This window comes from Bos grunniens, chromosome 25, assembly GCF_055505025.1.
Source record: "Bos grunniens cultivar Pamir isolate PY7600 chromosome 25, Bosgru_T2T1.0, whole genome shotgun sequence".
Lineage (NCBI taxonomy): Eukaryota > Metazoa > Chordata > Mammalia > Artiodactyla > Bovidae > Bos > Bos grunniens.
In genome coordinates, this window is record NC_141189.1 from 32,120,381 (window position 1) to 32,145,166 (window position 24,786).

Here is a 24,786-nt window from a genome sequence, read left to right on the forward strand (position 1 = left end):
AGATTAAGGGCAGTGCCTATCTCTAGAGGGCAGAAAGGGGGCAAAAGAGGCTTCACCTATATTGGTCACATTTTATTAAGCTGAATGGTAGACAAATTGACAGTTTCTGTGTTATTCTTTTGTTTTATTTTGGTTATTCTTTACACTTTTTGATATGAAAACAATGATAAAATAAAATGCAAGAATTAAAAAGAACACACTTTTTTTTTTTTTTTTTTTAATGAAGGGCTTGAGCCTAGAGGAAAGTTTGAACTTAGATTGATCAAATCTCACATTCCTCCAGAGGTGAGGTCAACGGGTGTGACAGCCTGGGTGGGACAACCAAGAGCTGAAAGGGCTGGCCCAGCAGGTCCTACGCCTTCAGACTCCTGCCAAACGGTGACCCTGGGAGACAGGAAAGGACACAGGAAAAGCATGATTAGAGATAGGCCAGGACAAAGGTTATCTCTCCTATCAGCTGAGCAAGGAGAGTTTCAGAGAAGGATAGGAAATGGGATCAAATTCTGTGGAAAAGTCAGAGTTGATGCAGTAGGGAAGGGGTCACTGGTGGCCTTTGAGTCGATCAGTCAGTATATTGAGGGTACTTAAGGAGCAGAGAGAAAGAGGAAGTGGCTAAACTAGGCCATGCTGGGGAAGTCTGCTGGAAAGCACTGCTGTTTCTGACAGATGTACTGGCTCAGGTGCCTGAAGTACTATGCAGAAAGATGTTCACTGCAGCATCATTTGTAGTCACACGAGCCTGTCCGTCATGAGGAACCTCACAGTAGAATACTATGCAACCATGCAAAGAATTCAATACTATGCAAAGAATGAAACCAATGCCCTCTGATGTGAACAGTACATCACTAAGTGGAAAATGCAAAGTACTGAAGAGTGTGTTTTCAAATCTTCTTTGTTGTGTTTACAAATAAAATATGTAATATTTTTAAAATATTTTTAAAAGTAAAATTTAAAAAGACAAACAAAAAAATAAAATATGTAGGGTCTGCTGCTGCTAAGTCACTTCAGTCGTGTCTGACCCTGTGCGACCCCATAGACAGCAGCCCACCAGGCTCCCCCATCCCTGGGATTCTCCAGGCAAGAACACTGGAGTGGGTTGCCATTTCCTTCTCCAATGCATGAAAGGGAAAAGTGAAAGTGAAGTCGCTCAATCGTGTCTGATTCTTCGCGACCCCATGGACTGCAGCCTACCAGGCTCCTCCATCCATGGGATTTTCTAGGCAAGAGTACTGGAGTGGGGTGCCATTGCCTTCTCCATGTAGGGTCTATATAGAGATATAAACATACACTACATCCGCAAAGATGCTCAGGAGACAGTAATCATTGCCTCCGGCAAGACACAAAAAGTCCAGGGTGGAAAAACAAATTTACTTTTCATTGAAAAATTTTGGTACTGTGTGAATAATTATTTTTAATAGTAATGATTATTTTTTCAATAGAATCATTTTTTTAAAGGGTGCTCTATTAGTCCATTCAGGCTACTATAAAAAATACCATAGACTGGATGGCTTATGAACAACAAAACTATATTTCTCCCAACTTTGAAGGCCGGGCACTCCAAGATAAAGGTGTCAGCAGATTTGGTGTCTGGTGAGAGCCCACACACAGCGAGCTGTCTTCTCACTAATTCTGCCTATAGTAGCTGAGGAGCTTGGAGGAGGGAAAAGAGTAGAGTAAAAGGAAAGTTACCCAAAGATGAAGATCATAGTCTAAAGAGGAAAGAATAAAGATTAAAGATGTCGGACCAGGATGGGCAGAGTCTGAGACAGTGTGAGGGCCAAAGCACCCTCACTGGGACTTACAAGCGATGAAGGCCTCCAGGGGTTGTTCTTTTTCTCTTTTTAAGTATTTATTTATCACTGATTCAATGGACATGAATTTGAGCCAACTCTGGGAGACAGTGAAGGACAGGGAAGGAAGCCTGGCGTGCTGCAGTCCAGGGGCTCACAAAGTCTGGCACGACTTGGCAGTTGAACAACAACAATAATTTATTTATTCGGCTGCACCAAGTCTTAGTTGCAGCACACAGGATCTTTTTCAGTTGCGCCACACACTCTTAGTTGCCTCATGTGGGATCTAGTTCCCTGACCAGGGATTGAACCTGTGTCCCCTGCATTGGGAGCACAGAGTCTTTGCCCCTGGACTGCCAGGGAAGTCCCTGAAGAGGTTGTTCTTAATCCCTTGTAGGCCTCAAACATCCTGGAGAAGCCCAAGAATGGCTCCATCCTCAGATAGGTCATGGCAATCACCTCCTGACCAGTTGCCAAGCATCTCAGATGCACTGGGTGGACTCCTGGGAACCAGGCTGGGGATCTTCATCTTACAGCACACTATCTCCCCAAAAGCATCTTTCTCCAAGTCATTTCAAGCTTGAACCAGAGAGAGCAGAACTTGCAGCTGTATCCCATCAGTGGATGGGCAGCCCAGAGAGGAGGGTAATGCCAGCCTGCTGAGGCTCCCCAGGGCAGCTCCCCTTCCCCAGGTTTGCTGTTCAGCTTGCTCTGACTTTGTGGGGGAAACCCATGATCCTTCCAATAAAGCTCCCTTTTGGCTTATGTTAGCCAGAGTCAGTTTGCGTTGATTGCTAATAATCCAAACATAAAATCCTTAACCATAGTCACCCATTCTTAACTGATTCCTCCACTCTTGCTTGAAATGTCCAGAACAGACACTGACTGAGGTAAGCTGTGCCTTCCCCTTTGCTCCTCAGGATAAGGGGGACTAGTATAACATCTCCCAATTGCAAGGAAAATTCCACTCAATTAAAAGATTCTTTTCCCAAATTACTAAACAACTAGCAAGTTTTCACAGCAGAACACGTGAATTCTGGCATCTTTGGGTCAGCTGATTCTCCTCCATGACAGCAAAGGCGATGGGGAAACGTAGACAGAGATAAGGGATTGGGAGATGTTATGTTAGTCAGGACTCTTCCCATAGAAATGATATAAAAACTTAAGTTCAAAAAGAATTTACTAGTATTATAGCTGAAAAGTATAGTAGCTGAAGTGTCTCTCTGTTAGTTGCCTCATCAATGCCATCTTCTGAGTCTTGGCTCCATTCCTAGATCTTTCCCTCATGGTCACAAGGGAGCTGCACCACTTCCAGCCCTCACACACTCACGCTTTCTAAACCCTCCTTACTCGTCTCTTCTGTTCCCATGATATTCAATATTTTACCTTCCAAATCTGTATATTCAACTCCAGCCCTGACCCTGAGATCCAGACCCATCTACCAACTGCCTACTTGATACATCCATTTCAAAGTTTAAGAAGTATCTCAAACTTTACTAACGTGCATTTGGGTGGACTTCCCTGGTGGTCCAGTGGCTAAGACTCTGTGTTCCTAATGCAGGGGGCCCAGGTTTGATCCCTGGTCAGGGAACAAGATCCCACATGTTGCAACAACAACTGAAGATGCAGCGTGCTGCAACTGAGACCCGGCACAGCCAAACAAATACATATTTTTTTAAAGATGTATCTCAAACTTTATTAAAGTGCTGGATTCTTCAAAAGGGGGAGGGCATGTATGCTGCCTTTTCAAATCTACGTGGTCACTGAATCCCTTTTTTGAAGGATCACCTATAAAAATTTAGGAATAAATGTTTTGTGAATATGATTTGGGAAAAGTCAGGCCCGATTATCTCTACAATTCTCTCTAGTCCGCAAAGACTGTGATTTGGGGGTTTAGCAAAACAATAAAACAGAAGTAAATAGTATGTTTTAACAATAAGGATTTTTTTTTTTTAAGTTTCCTGAAAAAGTTTGTAGATGTAATAACATCACCAAAAGAGTGCTGGGTCTGACCTCACTTTACACAGAGAAAACAGGGAGGAAAACCAATCCCTGAGTCGATATCAAGCTTCAGCAGTCACTCAACGCTCTAAAGAAGCGAAAAGACGCTGCCTCAAACTCTAAAGCCATTAGCGTGTTATGTTAAGTATAACTGACTAGTATAACAGCTCCCAACTACAAGGAAAATCCACTCAATTAAAAGATTCTTTTCCCAAATTACTAAACGACTAGCAAGTTTTAACAGCAGAACACGCTGACCTTTAGCTCTTAACTCCAAACCAACAGTACACAAGTTTTTCCAAGGATTTTAGTAGATTTCTCTAGACTTATGTTTGTCAGGGTTCCCCAGGGAAACAGAACGACCGGGATGTATATATAGAGAGAAAGAGATTTACTATAAGAAAGTGGTTCACAAAGGAGGCTGAAAAGTCCTAAGATGTGCAGTTGGCAAGCTGGGGACCCAGGAAAATCAACAGTGATGGTGTCGTTTCAGTCTGAGTTTAAAGTTCCAGCTCAAGAACCAGCAGGCTCCAGACCCAAAAAGAGCTGATGTTTCAGCTTGAGTCCAAAGGCAGGAAAAGACTGGGGTCCCAGCTCAGCAGGCAGGCAGACCTTCAACTCTTTGGACGAGGGCAATCTGCTTAACTCAGTATACTCATTCAGATGCTGTGCCGTGCTAAGTTGCTTCAGTCATGTCCGACTCTTTGCAACCCCATGGACTGTAGCCCGCCAGGCTCCTCTGTCCATGGGGTTTCTCAGGCAAGAATACTGGAGTGGGTAGCCAGTTCCCTTCTCCAGGGGATCTTCCTGACCCAGGGATCGAACCCGAGTCTCCCGCATTACAAGCAGATTCTTTATCATCTGAGCCACCAGGGAAGCCCCACTTGGATGTTAATAAATCCAAAAACACCCACACAGACCCACCCAGAATAACGTTTGACCAAGTATCTGGGCACCCCTTGGCCCTTCAAACTGATGCACAAAATTCACCATCACAAGGCCCTGGACAAGGGACTTCGTTGGTGGTCTAGTGGCTAAGACTCCACGCACCCAATTCAGGGGGCCCAGGGTTCACCCCCCTGGTCAGACAACTAGACCCCACATGCTGCAACTAAAAGACCCTGAATGCTGCAACTAGGACCTGGCACAGCCAAAATAAATAAATAATACATATTTTAAAAAACAAAAACCAAGGCCTTTCGTTAGGGGAAACACACGGACAGAAACTGCCCACTCTGACCAGGCACCATAGTATCCATTTCCGTGAGTTATTTTACGACAGGAGGTCCTGGTAAGGAACATGGAACTAATAAGCCACCACCAACCGGATGAGTTCGAGAAAGCACAAAAGGAGACGCCATGTGTCTTACCCCCTCTAAGAATCCTTTCTGTTGCAACCCATCTTGGCTGAGCAAGGCATACGCCACCAGGAAAGACCCTGAGTCAGAGTGATTGGCCAAAGACAACCCAGAAACTAATCCCATCACCATACTGCAGACTGCAAGCCACGTGGCCCAGGAGTTCTCCTGGGTTCCCTGACCTTCCTGCTCTCCACCCAGGGAGCCCCTTCCCAATGAAGTCTCTTGCTTTTTCAGCACATGTGTCTCCTTGGCCAATTCATTTCTGAGTGTTAGACAAGAGCCTGCTCTCAGGCCCTGGTAGGGGTCCCCCTTCCAGCCACACCTTGACTGCACACCCAGTCCTTGCCTTCTGTTGACCACCTTGAGTAACCTCTGTGCTCTGTCGTCCTATGTCCCCCAGGTTTCTCTGGGAGCTGTGTCTCCCAGCACCCCCACACGGTTCCAGGGCAGAGTTGACCCACAGAGGAGCATGTATGAGACTGGGAAAGAGCATAGGAAGTGGCAGCTTCCTATTCTCCAAAGGATATCATTGTCACATGCAGTGATGGATGGTAAGACGCCTCATGGGTTCAGGCACATCTTCATTCTCCTTTGCTTTGCATTTAGCTCTTCTTCCCACCTGATGCCCTGCTGACCAACAGTGGCCCTAGCCCCGCCATTTTGCCATTAGCTTACCTGTTGATTCACAGAGGCGGGGCCGCACAGAGGCAACCTAAACAAATCTCACAAGCTCCCTCTCACAGCGCCATGTTAGCAACTGGACGTTCCTGACTCCTCAGATCAGCCGGTCAGTGATTGCTCTGGTCCTCAGCTCCCCAGCTCCCTCCACAACTATGGAAGTTCTGATTTCTACAATACGTCCCAGATGCTCTAGTCACGGTGGCTCAGCTCCCATGACCATCCCTGACTGATAAACCTCTTTATTTTTGCTGTTGAGATATCCACCCAGGGACTTCCCTGGTGGTCCAGTGGTTAAGAATCCGCCTTCCAGTGTGGGAGATGCGGGTTGGATCCTTGGTCAGGGAATTCAGATTCCACATGGGGCAGGGTCTGAGTGTTCTGGAGCTCACACGCTGCAGTGAAAGACTATGCTGCAACTACGACCTGACACAGCCAAATGAATAAATAAATGTTTAAAAGAAAGAGAGATTCTCTCAGAACTGTCCAGAATCCTGCCTGCACAGTGGCACATTATGATTAAGGCACAAGCTTTGGAGCCAGAAAAATCTGAAGCCCAGCCCCACCACAATGTAACCTCTCTGAGCCTCAAATTCCTTATCTATAGAAATGTCCTTGATAATATATCAACTTTGTGGAACTGTTGCAAAGATTAAGTAAGATGATTTCTAGAACACTTACGTCTATGTGCAAAAAATTTATGAGCACAGTTTCAAGCCCAGAGTAAGTGCTCAGCAAATTTTAGTGATTTTGTTATTATTTTTTTCTTTTTAGAAGCCCAGAGCTAATCAACTTCTGGGAAGGTTGTACGTCCCAAGGCTGGCTAGAGCAGTATAACCAGGAGGAGACCCCATATAAATGTTGCTGTTGTTCAGTCGCTAAGTTGTGTCCAACTCTTTGCGGCCCCATGGACTGCAGCACACCAGGCTTCCCTGTCTCTCACTATCTCCCAGAGTTGGCTCAAACTCATGTCCGCTGAGTCAGTGATGCCATCCAACCATCTCATCCTCAGTTGCCCCCTTCTCCTCTTGCCCTCAATTTTTCCTAGCATCAGGGCCTTTTCCAATGAGTCAGCTCTTCGCATCAGGTGGCCAAAGTATTTCAGCTTCAGCTTCAGCATCAGTCCTTCCAATGAATATTCAGGGTTGATTTCTTTTAGGATCGACTGGTTTGATCTCCTTGCTATCCAATGGGATTCCCCAAAACTAAAGCCAGGAAAACAATATCATTCATGAATTGCTGAAATTTCAAATAAATCAATTAATTATAATAAATGCTAGAATTTCAAAGGCAGATGAAGCAAAGAGGCACTGCAAGGGTGGAGGACAGAATGTACTTACTTGAGTTTGAGAGATAGGTTAAGGCAAGGGGTTAGTACTAAAGTAATAAGTAGCAAGCAAAAGCAAGAGTTCTTTTTTTCTTTTTTAATATTTATTTATTTATTTGGCTGTTCCCGGTCTTAGCTACTGCACATGGGATCTTCAATTTTCCTTACAGCATGTGGGATCTTTAGTTACAGCATGTGGGATCTTTAGTTGCAGCATGTGGAAGCTAATTCCCTGACCAGGGATCAAACCCAGGCTTGCTGCATTGGGAGCACAGAGTCCTAGCCACAGGACCACAAGGAAAGTCCCAAGAATTCCCTTTTTATAGGATGACTGATGACTCTGCTAGCACAGAGCTAGCATAATAGCCCACAGGAAATCCACAAGTTCAGTCCAAAACCCTTACTTTTTCTCAAAGTAGAAAAACAGCTTCTAGAAATTCAAATATTGTTGCAATACTGTCAAAGGCTCAGTTCAGTTCAGCTCAGTCACTCAGTCATGTCCAACTCTTTGCGACCCCATGAATCACAGCACGCCAGGCCTCCCTATCCATCACCAACTCCCGGAGTTCACTCAGGCTAGATACTTTTAATGTCCTTTACTTTAGTAGATGTACATGGTATTTATTATGACACTTTATTTTGATAATTATTATTTAGTGCATCCTTTTTATTAGAGAAGGTTAGACAGTTCTCATTACAGGATTTGCATTTGTATTAGGTGATCTGGAAGCAGGTTTAAGAAACAAGGTTTAGCTCTGGACTGGACGTTGACAGGTTGAGGGGTTAATTGTATAATCGGGGTATAACTATATATTAGCCAAGTTATTCCAGAAAGACAGACCCAAAAGGATATAGACAGGGCTTCCCTGTGGTCCAGTGGGTAAGAATCTGTCTGTCAGTGCAGGGGACATGAGTTTGACCCCTGGATCAGGAAGATGCTTCAAGGCAGCTATGCCCGTGCAGCACAACTACTGAGTCTGTGTTCTAATGCCTGAGAGCTGCAACTATTGAGTCCATGAGCCACAACTAGGGAAGCTCGAGTGCCCTAGAGCCTGTGCTCTGCAGCAAGAGAAGCCCACGCATCACAATTAGAGAGTGGCCGCCACTCTCCTCAACTAGAGAAAGCCCTCTTGCAGCAACGAAGACCCAGCATAGCCAATTAATACATAAATATCAAACAGAGATAGACAGACAGACAGGTATTTTAAGGAACTGTCTCATGCAGTTGTGGGGGCTGCAAGTCCAAAATCAAAGGGCAGCCTAACAGGCTAAAAATACAGGGAAGAGTTGATGTTACAGTATTGAGTCCAAAATCCAGAAAGCAAACCAGGCAGTCTGGAAATTCTAGGGTTTCCAAGTTGCAGGCTTGAGGCCAAATTTGTTGGGGGAAGAGCAGACTGAAGTCTTTGCTCTTAAGGCCTTCAACTGATTAGATGAGGCTCATGCCCATTATGGAGGGTACTCTGCTTTATTGAAAGTCCACTGATTTGAATGTTAGTCCACCTAGAAAATATCCTCATGGCAATGTCTAGACTGTGTGACTCTGGCGATCGCTGGAGCTGTGCCCAGTAATACAGTTCTCACCTAAGCAAAAGCCAGGACTGTACTTTCTATGCCCCACTTTGAAGTCACACATAGATGAATAACTTGTTTTTGAATGTGGGCAGAAGAGACACATGTCACTCAAAGACAGGGGCCAGGGCTTAATTCAACCATGTTCTCTTTTCCTCTGCCACGTTGAATAGCAATGCCCCAGATGTTGACAGCTTCATGAGCCTGGATTCCAATGGGAGGATGACAGAAGCACAGCCCCAGAGGACCCAGGAAGGAAACTGTGATGGGCTGAATGTTTGTACCCCAGATTCATCTGCTGAAGCCCTAATTCCCAATGTGATGGTTTCTGGAGGTGAGGCCTTTGGGAGGTGATGAAGCTTAGATGAGGTCATGAGGGGGGTGGCCATTATGATGAGATTAGTGCCCTTACAAGAAGAGACACCAGGGAAACTTTCTTCTTTTTTTTAAAAAAAAGTTTTAAACTTTTTATTTTATTTTGGAATATAGCAACGAACAATATTGTGATAGGCCTTCCCTGGTGATCCAGTGGTTAAAAATCTGCCTGCCAATGTAGGGGTCGCGGGTTCAATCCCTGGTCCAGAAAGATTCCACATACCATGGGACAATTAAGCCCATGGAAGCCACAACTACTGAAGTGCGCATGCCCTAGAGCCTGTGCTCTGCAACAAGAGAAGCCACCACGAGGAGCCCGCACACCACAACTGGAGTAGCCTCTGCTGGCCACAGCTAGACAGAAGCCTGTGTGCAGAGCAAAGACTCAGGGCAGCCAGGAATACATTTAAAGAGAAAAATGCTGTGATAGGTTCAGGTGCACAGCCGAGCAACCCAGCCAAACGTGTACACGTATCCATTCTCCCCCAAACTCCCCTCCCATCCAGACTGCCACATGACGTTGAGCAGAGTTCCACCAGAGAACTTGAGAGCTCAAGTGCCACGGGAGACCACAGGGAGAAGGCAGCCGGCTGTGAGCTGGGAAGGGAGCTCTCACCAGACACCACAAATCTGGGACTGCCCAGACTTAGAATTTATTTCTAAACAATAGAAATAAATGTCTATTGTTTAATCCACCCAGCCTATGATATTTTGTGATAGCAATGCATGCATCCTGAGACATGTGGCGTGAATGAGACCTAGGTGATGTTCGTTACTGCAGCATGGCCTCATCTACCCTGACTGATACAGCGTCCAAAGCCACAGTATTATCCATTGGACTGCACTGCCTCTTCACTACCACTGAAAACTTCTTCATGAGCACTAAATATCTCCAGACAAGCTTCTGCTAGTGTTGTGGTTGTGCTGTCGCTAAGTCGTGTCCAGTCTTTTGCCCCATGCACTATATAGCCCACCAGGCTCCTCTGTCCAGGCGATTTCCCAAGCAAGAATACTGGAATGGGTTGCCATTTCTAACACTGCATTTCCCATGTCTCCTACATTGGCAGGTGGATTCTTTACCACTGAGTCACCCAGGAAGCCCTTTGCTAGTGTACTGCAGTCCAAAAGGAAAGAAACTTCAAAAGAACACAAAACTAACAGGAACAGAAAGGAACAGCAAACATTAAGCCAGAAACACTGGCCCTCTGGCATATATCCATAAATTGCAGATGACCTGGTTTCTTCTTAAACCCGAAACAGAGCCTGGGGGAGGCTGGGCTTGTGCTAAGGAGAGCTGGAGGAGATGGAACAGCTCAGAGCCAGGATCCAATGAAGCCTCAGCACCTCTGCTGGGTAAATCCTGCGATGGCAGAGTCCCATACTAAGGCCTTCTTCCCCCTCTCTCCCTCGTACTCAGATCAGTCCCAAAGGCCTTCTTCCTCCCTCTCTCCCTCGTACTCAGATTTCTGCATCCCTCAGACACCTGTTTGCTTGTGAACATGAAAAGGCTAATTTGATTTGGGGCCAAGTCTCAAGGTTGTCTGCTAGTTTTCCAAGAACATTTCCTTTGAAGACCAGCCTCTCTGAACTCCCGCCTTCTCTAACCTCTTCGGAAATGCCACCTTCTATTAGCTCTTTATAATTTCTCAAAGTGGCTTCACTCTGGTTTCCAGGGGGTCCTGACTGTTTCTAAGACTCATCATGGCAGGGAAGTCTGAATTCTTGTTTTTCAAACCAATGACTTCTCCCCATGACACTTTTTGTCTCCACTGTAAATACCAACACCCACAACATACAGAGCATGCTGACCCAGCGGGGCCTGGGTTGTTAGATGACTTGAGAAGTGGAGAAAATTCCTCCCACTCTATAAATACTGACAGAATGTCCACTTCATCCTAGGCACTGTCAGGCACCAGGATACAATGCTGAGTTCATTTTAGATGTGGTTCCTGCCCTAACAGAGTTTACAGTCTAATGGAGAACACGGGAAAAAAAAAAAATTTTTTTTTAACTACCTAAAATTGAGAAAGTGATATTAAGGGAAAAGCATGGTGCTAAGAGAAAGCCTGAAAAGAGGTGAGTGAGGGCCGAGGGTACAGTGGAAAGAAACTCAACTGTGAGTTGGAGGCCCTCTGAGAAGCAGTCACCAAAGTGGAATTAGATTGCGACAGGTTTTGAAGCAAAGCACTTGTAAAGAATAGGGCTTCCCAGGTGGTGCTAGTAGCAAAGAATGCCAATGCAGGAGACATAAAAGATGAGGGTTTGATCCCTGGGTCAGGAAGATCCCCTGGAGGAGGGCATGGCAACCTACTCCAGTATTCTTGCCTGGAGAATCCTGTGGACAGAGCAGCCTGGTGGGCTACACTCCATAGGGTCACAAGGAGTCAGACACGACTGAAGGAACTTAGCATGCACGCACTTGTGAAGAATACAAGAAAGGAGCTAGAGAAGGGGGAAGAAACTTCAGGCCATAATGCAGGTCTGATGCCACTGAAGAAGGCAAGGAAGAGACACTGGGTAGCAAGTGTCTCAGGCTGCAGCCAAGGCCAGGCTGATTGGGGCGGGGGGTGCAGCAGTTCTTGAGCCCAAGCTTCCTATCAAGGAGTCCTGGGTCTCACAGGAATGGGCTCAATGCATTAGTCCCGTGACTGTGCTTGGGCCTGACTGGGAGTCTCGGTGGGGAAGCAGTGATGAGCCGTGGCACCTGGGATGGTCAGGAAGGCAGGAACCCGGCGGCACTCCCCTCCAAGGGTCACTGTCATGACTGCCAGTCTCCAGGTGTGTTTGGGAAGCAGCCCTCTATGATTTCCATGGGCCTTTCTTTTATTTTTTATTATTTAATTGGAGTAGAGCTGCTTTACAATGTTGTGTTAGCTTCTGCTGTACTGCAAATTGAATCAGCCGCACGTACACAAGTACCCCCTCTTCCTTGGATTTCCTTCCCAGTTAGGTCACCGCAGAGCCTTGAGGAGAGCTCTCTGTGCTGTACAGTAGGTCCTCAGCAGTTATCTGTTTTATACATGCACGTGTGCCTGTTCCATCGCTCAGTTGTGTCCGACTCTTCGCAACCCCATGGACTGTAGCCTGCCAGGCTCCTCTGTCCATGGGATTTTTCAGGTAAGAACGCTGCAGTAGATAGCCATTCCCTTCTCCAGGGGATTGAACTCCCATCTCCTGCATTGCAGGCAGATTCTTTACCACTGAGCCATCTACCTCAGAGGGCTGTTATAAGGATATTGCAAAACAATCTATATAATACAATTATTACAGGGCCTAGAACATAGGAACCAGTCTCCAAGTGGGCTTATTATACATGTTGTTTGATAAATATTTTAAAAGTTTGAGTAGTTCCATAATATACAACTTCCACATCACTTAAGTGAATGTCAGGAACACTGTTACATGATTTTTTCCATGTCACCAATCAATGTTCGTCTACAAATATTTAATAATATTTCATGGAGTCTAATAATCTGGACATATTGTATCTCAAAAAGATTAAGAATATCAGTTAACATGCCAAGAATATTATTTATAAATACCCTATTGCTTAAAATACCTTATGACTTCCCTGGTGGCTCAGATGGTAAAGCATCTGCCTACAATGTGGGATACCTGGGTTCAATCCCTGGGTCAGGAAGATCCTCTGGAGAAGGAAATGGCAGCCCACTCCAGTACTCTTGACTGGAAAAGCCATGGACAGAAGAGCCTGGTAGGCTACAGTCCATGAGGTCGCAAAGAGTTGGACACAACTGAGTGACTAAAAACTTATGCTTAAAAGGGAACGCATTTGAATCAGTTTTAATGAGGTGGATGAACCTAGAGCCTATTATACAGAGTGAAGTCAGAAAGAGAAAGATAAATATCATATATTAATGCACATAAATGGAATCTAGAAAGATGGTACTAATGAATTTGTTTGCAAGGCAGCAATGGATAAACAGACATAGAGAACAGACCTATGGACATGGGGAGAAGGGAGATGAGGGTAAGATGTATGGAGAGAGTAACATGGACACTTACATCACCATATATAAAATAGATAGCCAATGGGAATTTACTGTGTGTCTCAGGGAACTCAAATGGGGGCTCTGTATCAACCTAGAGGGGTGGGATAGTGAGGGAGCTAGGAGGGAGGTTCACGAGGGAGGGGACATATCTATACCTATGGCTGATTCATGTTGATGTTTAACAGAAAACAACAAAATTCTGTAAAGCAATTATCCTTCAATTAAAAAATAAATAACTTAAAAAAAATACCCTATGGCTTAGCAAAAGAGATGGCATAATTATTTAATAGTTGTCTCTCCCATTAGGATGTCAAGTTCAACAAAAAATTATCCACCAACCTGGGAATATATCAGACAAAACTATAATTCAAAAAGATACATGTTCATAGCAGCATTACTCACAATAGCCAAGACATGAAAACAACCTAAATGTCTATGCTGCTGCTACTGCTGCTAAGTCGCTTCAGTCGTGTCCGACTCTGTGCGACCCCATAGACGGCAGCCCACCAGGCTCCCCCGTCCCTGGGATTCTCCAGGCAAGAACACTGGAGTGGGTTGCCATTTCCTTCTCCAATGCATGAAAGTGAAAAGTGAAAGTGAAGTCTCTCAGTCGTGTCTGACTCTTCACAACCCCATGGACTGCAGCCTACCAGGCTCCTCCGTCCATGGGATTCTCCAGGCAAGAGTACTGGAGTGGGTCACCATGGACAGATAAATAAGGGTGTGGTGTGCATGAGTGCTCAGTCACTCAGCCATTCCGACTCTTTGTGACCTCATGAACCATAGCCCACCAGTTTCCTCTGTCCATGGAATTCTCCAGGCAAGGATACTGGAGTTGGTAGCGGTTTCCTACTCCAGGGGATATTCCTGACCCAAAGATCAAACCCGTGTCTCCTGCATCTCCAGCATTGGCAGGGGGATTCTTTACCACTGGGCCACCTGGGAAGCCAAAGAAGGTGTGATACATATATACAATGGAATACTACTCAGCCATAAAAAAGAATGAAATGTGCCACAATATGAGTGGACCTAGAGATTATCATACTAAGTGAAGTAAGTCAGAAAGAGAAAGACAAATACCATATGATATCACTTATATGTGGAATCCAAAATATGACAAAATGAACCAGAAACAGAATCATGGAAACAGAGAACTGACAGGTGGTTGCCAAAGAAGGGATTGGAGGAGGGACGGAATGAGAAGTTGGAGTTAGCAGATGTAAGCTTTTATACACAATGTAAGCTTTTACATAGGATGGGTAAACAGCAAGGTTCTATCCAATAGCACAGAGTTCAGGGTTTCCCAAACGCATCTGACCACGAACCCTTTTTCACAGAACATCTATTAACAGAATTGATGTCTTAAGGAACCCATTTTAGGAAATGCTGTTACAGATACATACATCGTAGACTAAAGTGTACAGGCATGTGTGACTAATCGATACACTTCTCCAGCCAACAAATGATTCATTCCCTTTAATGAATCTCAATATTTGGGAGGAAGAGATAAATTTAATGGAAATGTTTACCTATTTGAACGTCTGAAGGCGGCAGTGCCAAAAGTTAGGGATTTTTCAGACATGCCAATAAATTCCTTTCCTTTGAACACACATGAGTTTCTTTTCTGTCTCTTACATTTTTTTAATGTATTTTTAACTTATTTTTTTGGCCACACAGAATGCGGGATGTTATTTCCCTGACCAGGATCGAACCTGAGCCCCCTTCATTGTAAGCACAGAGTCTTAACCACTGGACCACCAGGCAAGTCCCTGTCTTGTATTTTAAAGAGTCATGACCAATACAATGAGCTACTTCTGGCTTTCTCTAATAGACACTTAATCCCATCAAAGTGAAAATGCTAGCAACAAGGCTCTTTTTTATTTATTTATTTATTTTATTTTAGACTGCACTGGGTCTTCGTTGCAGAGTCTGGGCTCTTTGTTTCGGTATGCAAGCTTTCTCTGGTTGCCCTGAGGCATGTGGGATCTTAGTTTCCCGGACCAGGGATCAAACCAACGTCCCCTACACTGGAAGGTGGATTCTTTACAGCTGGACCATCAGGAAAGAGCCTCATCAGGCTCTTTAAAACACCATGCTGAATTTAGGAGGGGCGTTGCCAACTGTGAAACATTGAAAACCCCTAAACAAGACAGTATCAAGGATGGCTTCCCTTTCCTCTCTTGTTATCTGTTTTGCCATAGAGATGGGTCATAACTAGAACACACTGTATTATCAGGCTTAGAATATCTTCTTGTAATGTCCATCACTAGGGGAATGATTAAGCTAAATAAGATCTCTAGCAGATCTTCCTAACCCAAGGATCAAACCCACATCTCCTGCATCAACAGGCAACTCTTTACCACTGAGTCACCAGGGAAGCCAAATACAGTAAACGCATACTAGTTAATAAAATGGGAATTTCCTTTGGCGGTGGTGGTGGTGGTGTTTAGTCTCTAAGTCATGTCAAACTCTGAGACCCCATGGACTGTGGCCCGCCAGGCTCCTCTGTCCATAGGATTTCCCAGGCAAGAGTACTGGAGTGCATTGTCATTTCCTTCTCCCAGGGATCTTCCTAGCCCAAGGATTGAACCTGCATCCCCTGCATCAGCAGGCAGATTCTTTACCACTGAGCCACCAGGGAAGACCGAATTTCCTTTCAGATCAGATCGGATCAGTCGCTCAGTCGTGTCCAACTCTTTGCGACCCCACGAATCGCAGCACACCAGGCCTCCCTGTCCATCACCAACTCCCGGAGTTCACTCAGACTCACATCCATCGAGTCAGTGATGCCATCCAGCCATCTCATCCTCTGTCGTCCCCTTCTCCTTTTGCCCCCAATCCCTCCCAGCATCAGAGTCTTTTCCAATAAGTCAATTCTTCACATGAGGTGGCCAAAGTACTGGAGTTTCAGCTTTAGCATCATTCCTTCCAAAGAACACCCAGGGCTGATCTCCTTCAGAATGGACTGGTTGGATCTCCTTGCAGTCCAAGGGACTCTCAAGAGGCTTCTCCAACACCACACTTCAAAAGCATCAATTCTTCGGCACTCAGCCTTCTTCACAGTCCAACTCTCACATCCATACATGACCACTGGAAAAACCATAGCCTTGAATAGACGGACCTTTGTTGGCAAAGTAATGTCTCTGCTTTTGAATAGGCTATCTAGGTTGGTCATAACTTTCCTTCCAAGGAGTAAGCGTCTTTTAATTTCATGGCTCCAGTCACCATCTGCAGTGATTTTGGAGCTCAGAAAAATAGTCTGACACTGTTTCCACTGTTTCCCCATCTATTTCCCATGAAGTGATGGGACTGGATGCCATGATCTTTGTTTTCTGAATGTTGAGCTTTAAGCCAACTTTTTCACTCTCCACTTTCATTTTCATCAAGAGGCTTTTGAGTACCTCTTCACTTTCTGCCATAAGGGTGGTGTCATCTGCGTATCTGAGGTTATTGATATTTCTCCTGGCAATCTTGATTCCAGCTTGTGTTTCTTCCAGTCCAGCATTTCTCATGATGTACTCTGCATATAAGTTAAATAAACAGGGTGACAATATACAGCCTTGACATACTCCTTTTCCTATTTGGAACCAGTCTGTTGTTCCATGTCCAGTTCTAACTGTTGCTTCCTGACCTGCATACAGATTTCTCAAGAGGCAGATCAGGTGGTCTGGTATTCCCATCTCTTGCAGAATTTTCCACAGTTTATTGTGATCCACACAGTCAAAGGCTTTGGCATAGTCAATAAAACAGAAATAGATGTTTTTCTGGAACTCTCTTGCTTTTTCCATGATCCAGCGGATGTTGGCAATTTGATCTCTGGTTCCTCTGCCTTTTCTAAAACAAGCTTGAACATCAGGAAGTTCACGGTTCACATGTTGCTGAAGCCTGGCTTGGAGAATTTTGAGCATTACTTTACTAGCGTGTGAGATGAGTGCAATTGTGCAGTAGTTTGAGCATTCTTTGGCATTGCCTTTCTTTGGGATTGGAATGAAAACTGACCTTTTCCAGTCCTGTGGCCACTGCTGAGTTTTCCAAATTTGCTGGCATATTGAGTGCAGCACTTTCACAGCATCATCTTTCAGGATTTGGAATAGCTCAACTGGAATTCCATCACCTCCACTAGCTTTGTTCGTAGTGATGCTTTCTAAGGCCCACTTGACTTCACATTCCAGGATGTCTGGCTCTAGGTCAGTGAGCACACCATCGTGATTATCTGGGTCATGAAGATCTTTTTTGTACAGTTCTTCTGTGTATTCTTGCCATCTCATCTTAATATCTTCTGCTTCTGTTAGGTCCATACCATTTCTGTCCTTTATCGAGCCCATCTTTGCATGAAATGTTCCTTTGGTATCTCTGATTTCCTTTAATGATCTCCAATTACCCAACCAGCTGGACTAATCAATACTCACCAGTCTGTAAGATCAACCATGTGGGGCCCACAGCAAGAGCGGGAGGAGACACTGAACTACCACACGGAGGTGAACGTTTGTTCCCATTTGTTGAACTGCATGTTTTTTCCGAAAGTCAATTGTCTGGTTTCCAGACCTATTTACATTTGTACTCGTTCTTGTGTAAATATCACATAAACCAGTAAAAATGTGAAAAATAAAAAGAGTTAGCATGTATTTGAAAACTAATTTGAACACTTTGGAAAGACCTGATAATAGCACATCTATTTTTTTTAATAAGCATGATCTTTTGTTTGCTTGTTTTCAACTGCACCAGGTCTTAGTTGCAGCATGAGGGATCTCGCTCCCTGACCAGGGACTGAACTCGGGCCCTCTGCGTTGGGAACACAGTCTTAACCACTGGATCACCAAGGAAGTCCCAAAGCACGTCAATTTTTACTTAGGTAAATATTGTCTCTTGGTAGAAATACATTCTTGAGTTTTTCTATTTTTATACATTTTTAATTTCTGTCAACGTTGTGGGATATTTTGTAAGCCCCATGAACTCAAAACTCTCAGGCTGAGTGGAAATAAGTATACCATCCAAACTATCCACAAAAATACCTAAGAGCATCAGACGTTTTTAAAAAGCAACTTGCCAGATATTTTCTTTGACACATTTAACGTCACATTAAACATTAAACACATTTAATGTTTAATTAATGGATCCCTTCATAGAATAAAGAAAATTACAGTGATAATTGTCACTATGTAACAAAAACATCCTACCTGAAAATTACTTTTCAGAAAATTCATTGTGGTGAAATCAACATTGAGATTTATGATGGCAGAGGTTTCCCTATTATGCCAATTTGTTTTTAACTTTTTTGTTTTGGTTTTGGTTTTGGTTTTATTTATTTATTTATTTATTTTTGGTTTTGGTTACACTGTGCAGCTTGCAGGATCTTGGTTCCCTGACCAGGGATTGAACCCAGGTCCTTGGCAATGAAAGAGCCAAATCCTAGCTACTGGACCACCAGGAAATTCCCTGAACTTTGTTTTGACAAAATTTCATTCTTACAGAAATGCTGACATTTACACTTGCTCTGTAATTCTACCTCTCTCTAGAGCATGCTCTCTCTTTGTCGTTGTTGTTCAGTCACTAAGTCGTGCCCGACTCTTTGAGACCCCATGGACTGCAGGACACCAGGCTTTCCTGTCCTTCACTATCTCCAGGAGTTTGCTCAAATTCATGTCCAATGAGTCAGTGATGCTATCTAACCGTCTCCTCTGTCACCCTCTTCTCCTTTTGCCTTCAATCTTTCCCAGCATGAGGGTCTCTCTTTATATATACATAATTTTGTCATTTTTATGAATGATTTAGGAATCAACTTGCAGACATGATATTTCTTCACCCTTAAATATGTCGGTATATATTCCCTAAAAACAAAGACATTCTATCATACAGGTACAGTATGATTGTTAAAATCAGGAAATTAATATTGATGATAATGAACATGGATACTATCATCTAAGACCTTATTCAGATTTCACCAATTTCCCATGAATAGCAAAAGAAAACAGCTTTTTTCCCTGGTCTAGAATCCAATCCAGGAACAAAGCAATTCTCCTTGACCCTGGAACCCTTCCTCTGTCTTTGCCTTTCACGGTTCGGGCATTTCTCAAAGAGCGCAGGCCCTCAGGACACCCCTAGTGGTCCAGTGGTTAAGACACCACGCTTCCACTGCAGGGGACCCGGGTTCAATCCACGGTCAGGGAACTAATATCCCATATGCAGGGCGATACGCACAAAAAATAGAGAAAACTAATAAAAATAAATTTTAAAAGTTTATTCTTGGAAACTCCTTGGTTAGGATTCCTTCCTCTCACTGCTGAGTGTTAGTCACTCAGTCGTGTCCGACTCCTTGCGACCTCATGGACTGCAACCTGCCAGGCTCCTCTGTCCATGGAATTCTCCAGGCAAGAATACTGGAGTGGGCAGCCACTCCCTTCTCCAGGGAATCTTCCTGACCCAGGGATCGAACTCAAGTCTCCTGCATTGAAGGCTGATTCTTTACCATTTGAGCCACCAGGGAAGCCGCTCACTGCTGAGGGCCTGAGTTCAATCCTTGGTGGGGAACTAAGATCCCACAAGCTGCATGGCCAAAAGATAAATGGAAAAAAAAAAAAAAAAACAAAGTGCACGGGCCCAGGGATTTCCTGGTGGCTCAGTGGTAAAGAATTCACTTGCCAATGCAAGAGACATGGGTTTGATCCCTGGGTCAGGAAGATCCCACAAGCCTTGGAGCAACTAAGTCCATGCTCCACAACTACTGAGCCTGTGCTCTGCAACAAGAGAAGCCATTGCAATGAGAAGCCCATGCACCATCACTAGGGAGTGGCCCCTGCCTACCACAAACAGAGAAAAGTCCAACCAGCAAGGAAGACCCAGCACAGCCATAAATAAACAAATAAATAATTTTTAAAAGAGCACAGGCCTATTCTTTTTTTAGAATGTCCCTTGATTGGAATTCATTGCATTTTTTCCCCCTGATGCACACGTGGTCAGAACACCACAGATGTGATATTGGTCCCTCTCAGTGCTCTGTGTCAAAGGCACAGGATGTATATTTGACACACTGCTGGTGATGTCCATTTGGATTACTGGTTAAGATGGTCTCAGCCAGGTTTCTCCATTCTAAATTATTACTTTTTAACCTTCCTGATTTATAAATATCGTACTCGGGTTTATTTTGAAACTATGCAAATATCCAGTTTCTCGTCAATCTTTCATCTACTAATTTTAGCATCCATTGAAGATTTTTGCCCAAAACACTCCTCACTGCGGTGGCTGCCAGATGGTGACTTTCTAATTCCATCGTTCCTTGTACATGTGCGAGTTGGCATTGTTCTGTAAGGAAGGGCTTTTCCTTCTTTCCCGGTCATTCATTCATTCATTTGTTAATATCATTATGGACAGATGGTGAATCAGGGGTCCAGGCACCTTCCCTCTGGCTCCATCACCTCTAGTATGTGGCCTCCAAAAGCACCACAGAAAGGAAAGAAAGACTATATAGAGGAATCCACAAGGGGCATTAGGGCGAGGTCTGCAAGTGACCTATCACATTGCGATGATACATCGTATGTGTCAACTTGACTGGGCCACAGCGTGCACAGATATTGGTCAAATATTATTCTGCCTCTGTCTATAAAGATGTTTCTGAATGAGGTGAGCATCTGAATTGGTAGACTAGGGAAAGCAGATGGCCCTCGCCAGTGTGGGTGGGCCTCATCTAATTCACTGAAGACCTGAACAGAACAAAAAGGCTCAAAAATCCACCCTCTGTGCCCAACTGTCTTGGAGCTGGGATATCAGCCTTCAGACATGGACTAGAACCAAACCATTGGATTTCTGGGTGTCCAGCTGGCTGACTACAAATCTTGGGACTTCTCAGCCTCCGTGATCAATTCCTTATAATAAATCCCTCTATATATACCCTATTGGTTCTGTCCCTCTGGAGAACCCTAATACATACATTTAAATATTTTACTTATCTTTGGTCAATCCCTGGTACATGGCCCCCACCCTAACGGCAGGGGAGTCTTCTTGGGCAGAAAAGAATAGAATAGAATTGGTGAGCTTTGAGCCACTCTTTGCCACTGTATGTTTTTCTTATGGTTCTGATTTTCAATGAAGTATCGTGCGTGCTCAGTCGTGTCCAACTCTTTGCAGCCCCATAGACTTTAACCTGCCAGGCTCCTGTCTATGGAATTTCCCACTCGGGGTTCGAACTGGAGTCTCCTGTGTTGGCAGGCGGAACTTTACCATTAACGCCACATGGGAAGCCAAGTATCCAACAGAGAACGCCAATTGTTTCAGTTAACAGGGTTTCTATGATCTACTCAGCCATTAAAGTAAGAGGGAAATTATTCACATCAATGGGGAGATACTGTCAAAACACAAGGCTAAGTGGGAAAAAGGAATAATACAGAACAACAGTCTAATAAGATCTCTCACAGAAAAACTACACATAATACCCATGTATCTTTCCTCAGAAATCTACTGGAGAGGGTAATAAATAAACACACCAGGAAAGAGGAAGATACCCAAGCAAGAGGAAACCCAGCTTAAGAGAAAGGAGAAGCAATCCCAGGGTGATGGAAAGAAAGTTCCCAGGGTAACATCTGTACATGGAGCTTAGAGAGAAGATAGTCCCAAATGGACCAGGTCAAAAGGCTCCTGGAGAGTCACTCCAGGATAAGGCTGATGGAAAACCTAATGCATATAGCAGTGGGGACGATTTGGAGAGAGAGCTTGCAGCTTAATTAGTGGTGAGAATATAGAACGTGACACACATGGGGAAACTTAACCATTACTAATGTCAAGAAAGCAAAGAAAAAACAGACCCCTGAACTCCATGGTATTCAACGTGGCTCAGCTGTGAAAGGCACATCCATGTTTATAATAATGCAAATATTGATCTAACCAAGATTTTGGTACCACAATGAGAGGAGCACAGAAGGGGGTTGAGTGATTGCTGGTGATAGCCTAAAACTGAAGTCTAAAGCCTCTTCCACCCTGGGAAGTCAAAAGACAATGCCTGAAGCTGAAAACACCTGAAGTAGACATCTAAGCATATTATTGAGAGTTAGAGAGGGATCAGGAACAAGTTGGAAGTGTTCACTTTAGGGCACCGTGAACAGAGAGCTAGAAACAGGGCTGGCTGGGCCTGCTGTTCTCCTGCAGAACTTGTTTAATGATTGGAGCCTTCAACTAGGAGCATGTATAGCTTAGAATTTTTTTTTAATGTGAATTAGAAGCCATGTACAAACTCGGTTTCTCCATGCATACGTGTTTACAAATGCACAGAAAATATCTGGAAGGAGATGCATGGAAATGGTAACAACGATGGCTACTGAACTTGGAATGAGGAACCAGGGTCCCAAGTGGAGGGGGGAGGGGAGAGTAAGAGGGTCAAGCGACACTGTCATTTCATCCGCACTATTTTCTTTCTTTCCTTCTTTATTTGGCTGCTCTGAGTCTTGCTTACAGCACGTGTGGTCGTCCAGCTTCGTTTTGGCATACAGGATGTTTAGTTGCAGTATGTGGGCTCTTTTAACTGCGGGATGTGGGATCTAGTTTCCTGACCAGGGCTTGAACCTGGGCCCCCTGCATTGGGAGCATGGGGCCTTACCCACTGGACCACCAGCAAAGTTCCTGTTTGTACTGTTTTCATTGTATACAACATGAAGGTATATGTGTGTAAGCAAAGACCATTTTAGGAGATTTAACTTTTTAACAAAATAAGACAAAGGCCCGTCTAGTCAAAGCTATGGTTTTTCTAGTAGTGATGTATGGATGTGAGAGCTGGACTATAAAGAAAGCTGAGCACCGAAGAATTGATGCTTTTGAACCATGGTGTTGGAGAAGACTTTTGAGAGTCCCTTGGACTGCAAGGAGATCCAACCAGTCAATCCTAAAGGAAATCAGTCCTGAATGTTCATTGGAAGGACTGATGCTGAAGCTGAAACTCCAATCCTTTGGCCACCTAATGTGAAGAACCAACTCACTGGAAAAGACCCTGATGCTGGGAAAGATTGAAGGTGGGAGGAGAAGGGAACGACAGCGTATGAGATGATTGAATGGCATCACCGATGCAATGAACATGAGTTTGAGCAGGCTCCAGGAGTTGGTGATGAACAGGGAAGCCTGGCGTACTGCAGTCAATGGGGTTGCAAAGAGTCGGACACGACTGAGCAATTGAACTGAACTGAACTGAATAAAATAAGACAGTGGAGAGAGTTCTCCTTTCCTACTGGGCACAGGCCCAAGTCATGGTTCAATTTTCCATGGCCTGATATGCTCCCAGGAGACAGTAAAATCTCTGGTCTTCTTGTCAAACAGTCTTTACCTCCTCTCAGTGATTCTAGGAAACCAAGGATCCGCAATGACTGAGATGGGTCCAAAAATAGATGCATCACAAGGCAGAAAGGTCATTAAGCACACCACACACACACACACACACACACACACACACGAGGGTGCCCTCCCAGTCTACTATACTTTGCCCAAAAGCCTCTCTGTCTCGCCTATTAACTTTTTAAGAGTTTTTTTTCTTTTGATGTGGACCATTTTATAAAGTCTTTATTGAATTTGGTACAATATTACTTCTGTTTTATGTTTGGATTTGGGGGGCCACGAGGCATGTGGGATCTTAACTCCCGGACCCGAAATCGAAACCTACACCTCCTGCAATGGAAGGTGAAGTCTTTACCGCTGGACCACCAGGGAAGTCTCTCGCCTATTAACTTTTAAGAGAATTTCTAATTTTAATAAGTAGTAAATAATAATACTAGCAAGCCATGTTCATATTTCTGTTTTCAGTCATTTACTATCTTCCTTGCTGGCACTATTTTTAAAACTTGCCAAATCAAACAAAGCAGCTTGAGAAGAGCATCTGACCATATTACAGAACTGTTCAATTCTACAGAAAGTCTGACTTTTTGAAAGAAAGCTTTTTTTAAAAAAGAGAGGTTCTCATCAATTTAGCCTTTCAAATCAACAAGAACTTCCAATCTTATTAAAATTGCTAGTGCTTTAGTGAACTCTCTGGGTCGACAGGAAGGTAGTTGCAATATTTAAATTCATTTCACTTATGGGCCTTTTTTAAGCTTCTCTTCACCTGGGCTTGATTCCCCAAATCCAATATGCTATAATAAAATTATGAATATATGAATAATTTGCACACATTAAATTTTGGAATTGCTCTCACATGTGTTACCCTGTATTTTAAACGATTTCTCTTGGGAAATTTCCTGATTAAGAGGTTTTTAGAGATAGAAAGCATCAATTCTGAGCCATGATTAAAATCAGTTCCTTTATTCCCACATTTAAGATTATGTCTATGATACAAATGATATAATTTTAATATAAATATGAGCCTACTTTAAGTTTTTCACTTAATGTGTTTTCATTGTGTCTTTAATGATATGCAAACTCATGCTTTGAAAATAGATATCTTCTCCAAACTTTAACAGGCCAAAAGGCCAGACAAACTCTGCTTTTTAATCACTTTGTTGGGCAAGCCAATTTTGAATGCATGATTTTTAAAATGCTTTTCTCCATCTTAACAAAGGACTCATTTTATATAGCCTCAGGTCTCTAGCCTCAGTCCCACACAAATGCTGACCTAATGGTGAAAGCCAGTATTCACAGGGCCCCTGTGATGTGCTGGGCATTGTGCTCTGTGAGAATCAACTGATTCTCAGCTAATCTTCACATCA

At 43.9% G+C, this 24,786-nt stretch overlaps 1 protein-coding gene and 1 non-coding gene across 2 annotated transcripts in view; one reads left to right on the forward strand and one right to left on the reverse strand.

Moving 5' to 3' along the window:
- Nucleotides 1–103: 103 nt before the first annotated feature.
- Nucleotides 104–24,786, reverse strand: part of LOC147345396 (uncharacterized) — a 124,864-nt gene continuing 100,181 nt past the window's right edge. The window contains exon 6 of the mRNA XM_086375600.1: nt 104–384. The gene's annotated coding sequence lies outside the window, so the exon portion shown is untranslated. The remainder of the gene's footprint in view (nt 385–24,786) is intronic.
- TRNAR-CCU (transfer RNA arginine (anticodon CCU)) lies at nt 3,309–3,381 on the forward strand. Its single transcript has one exon. It is a non-coding gene; the product is annotated as a tRNA-Arg (tRNA).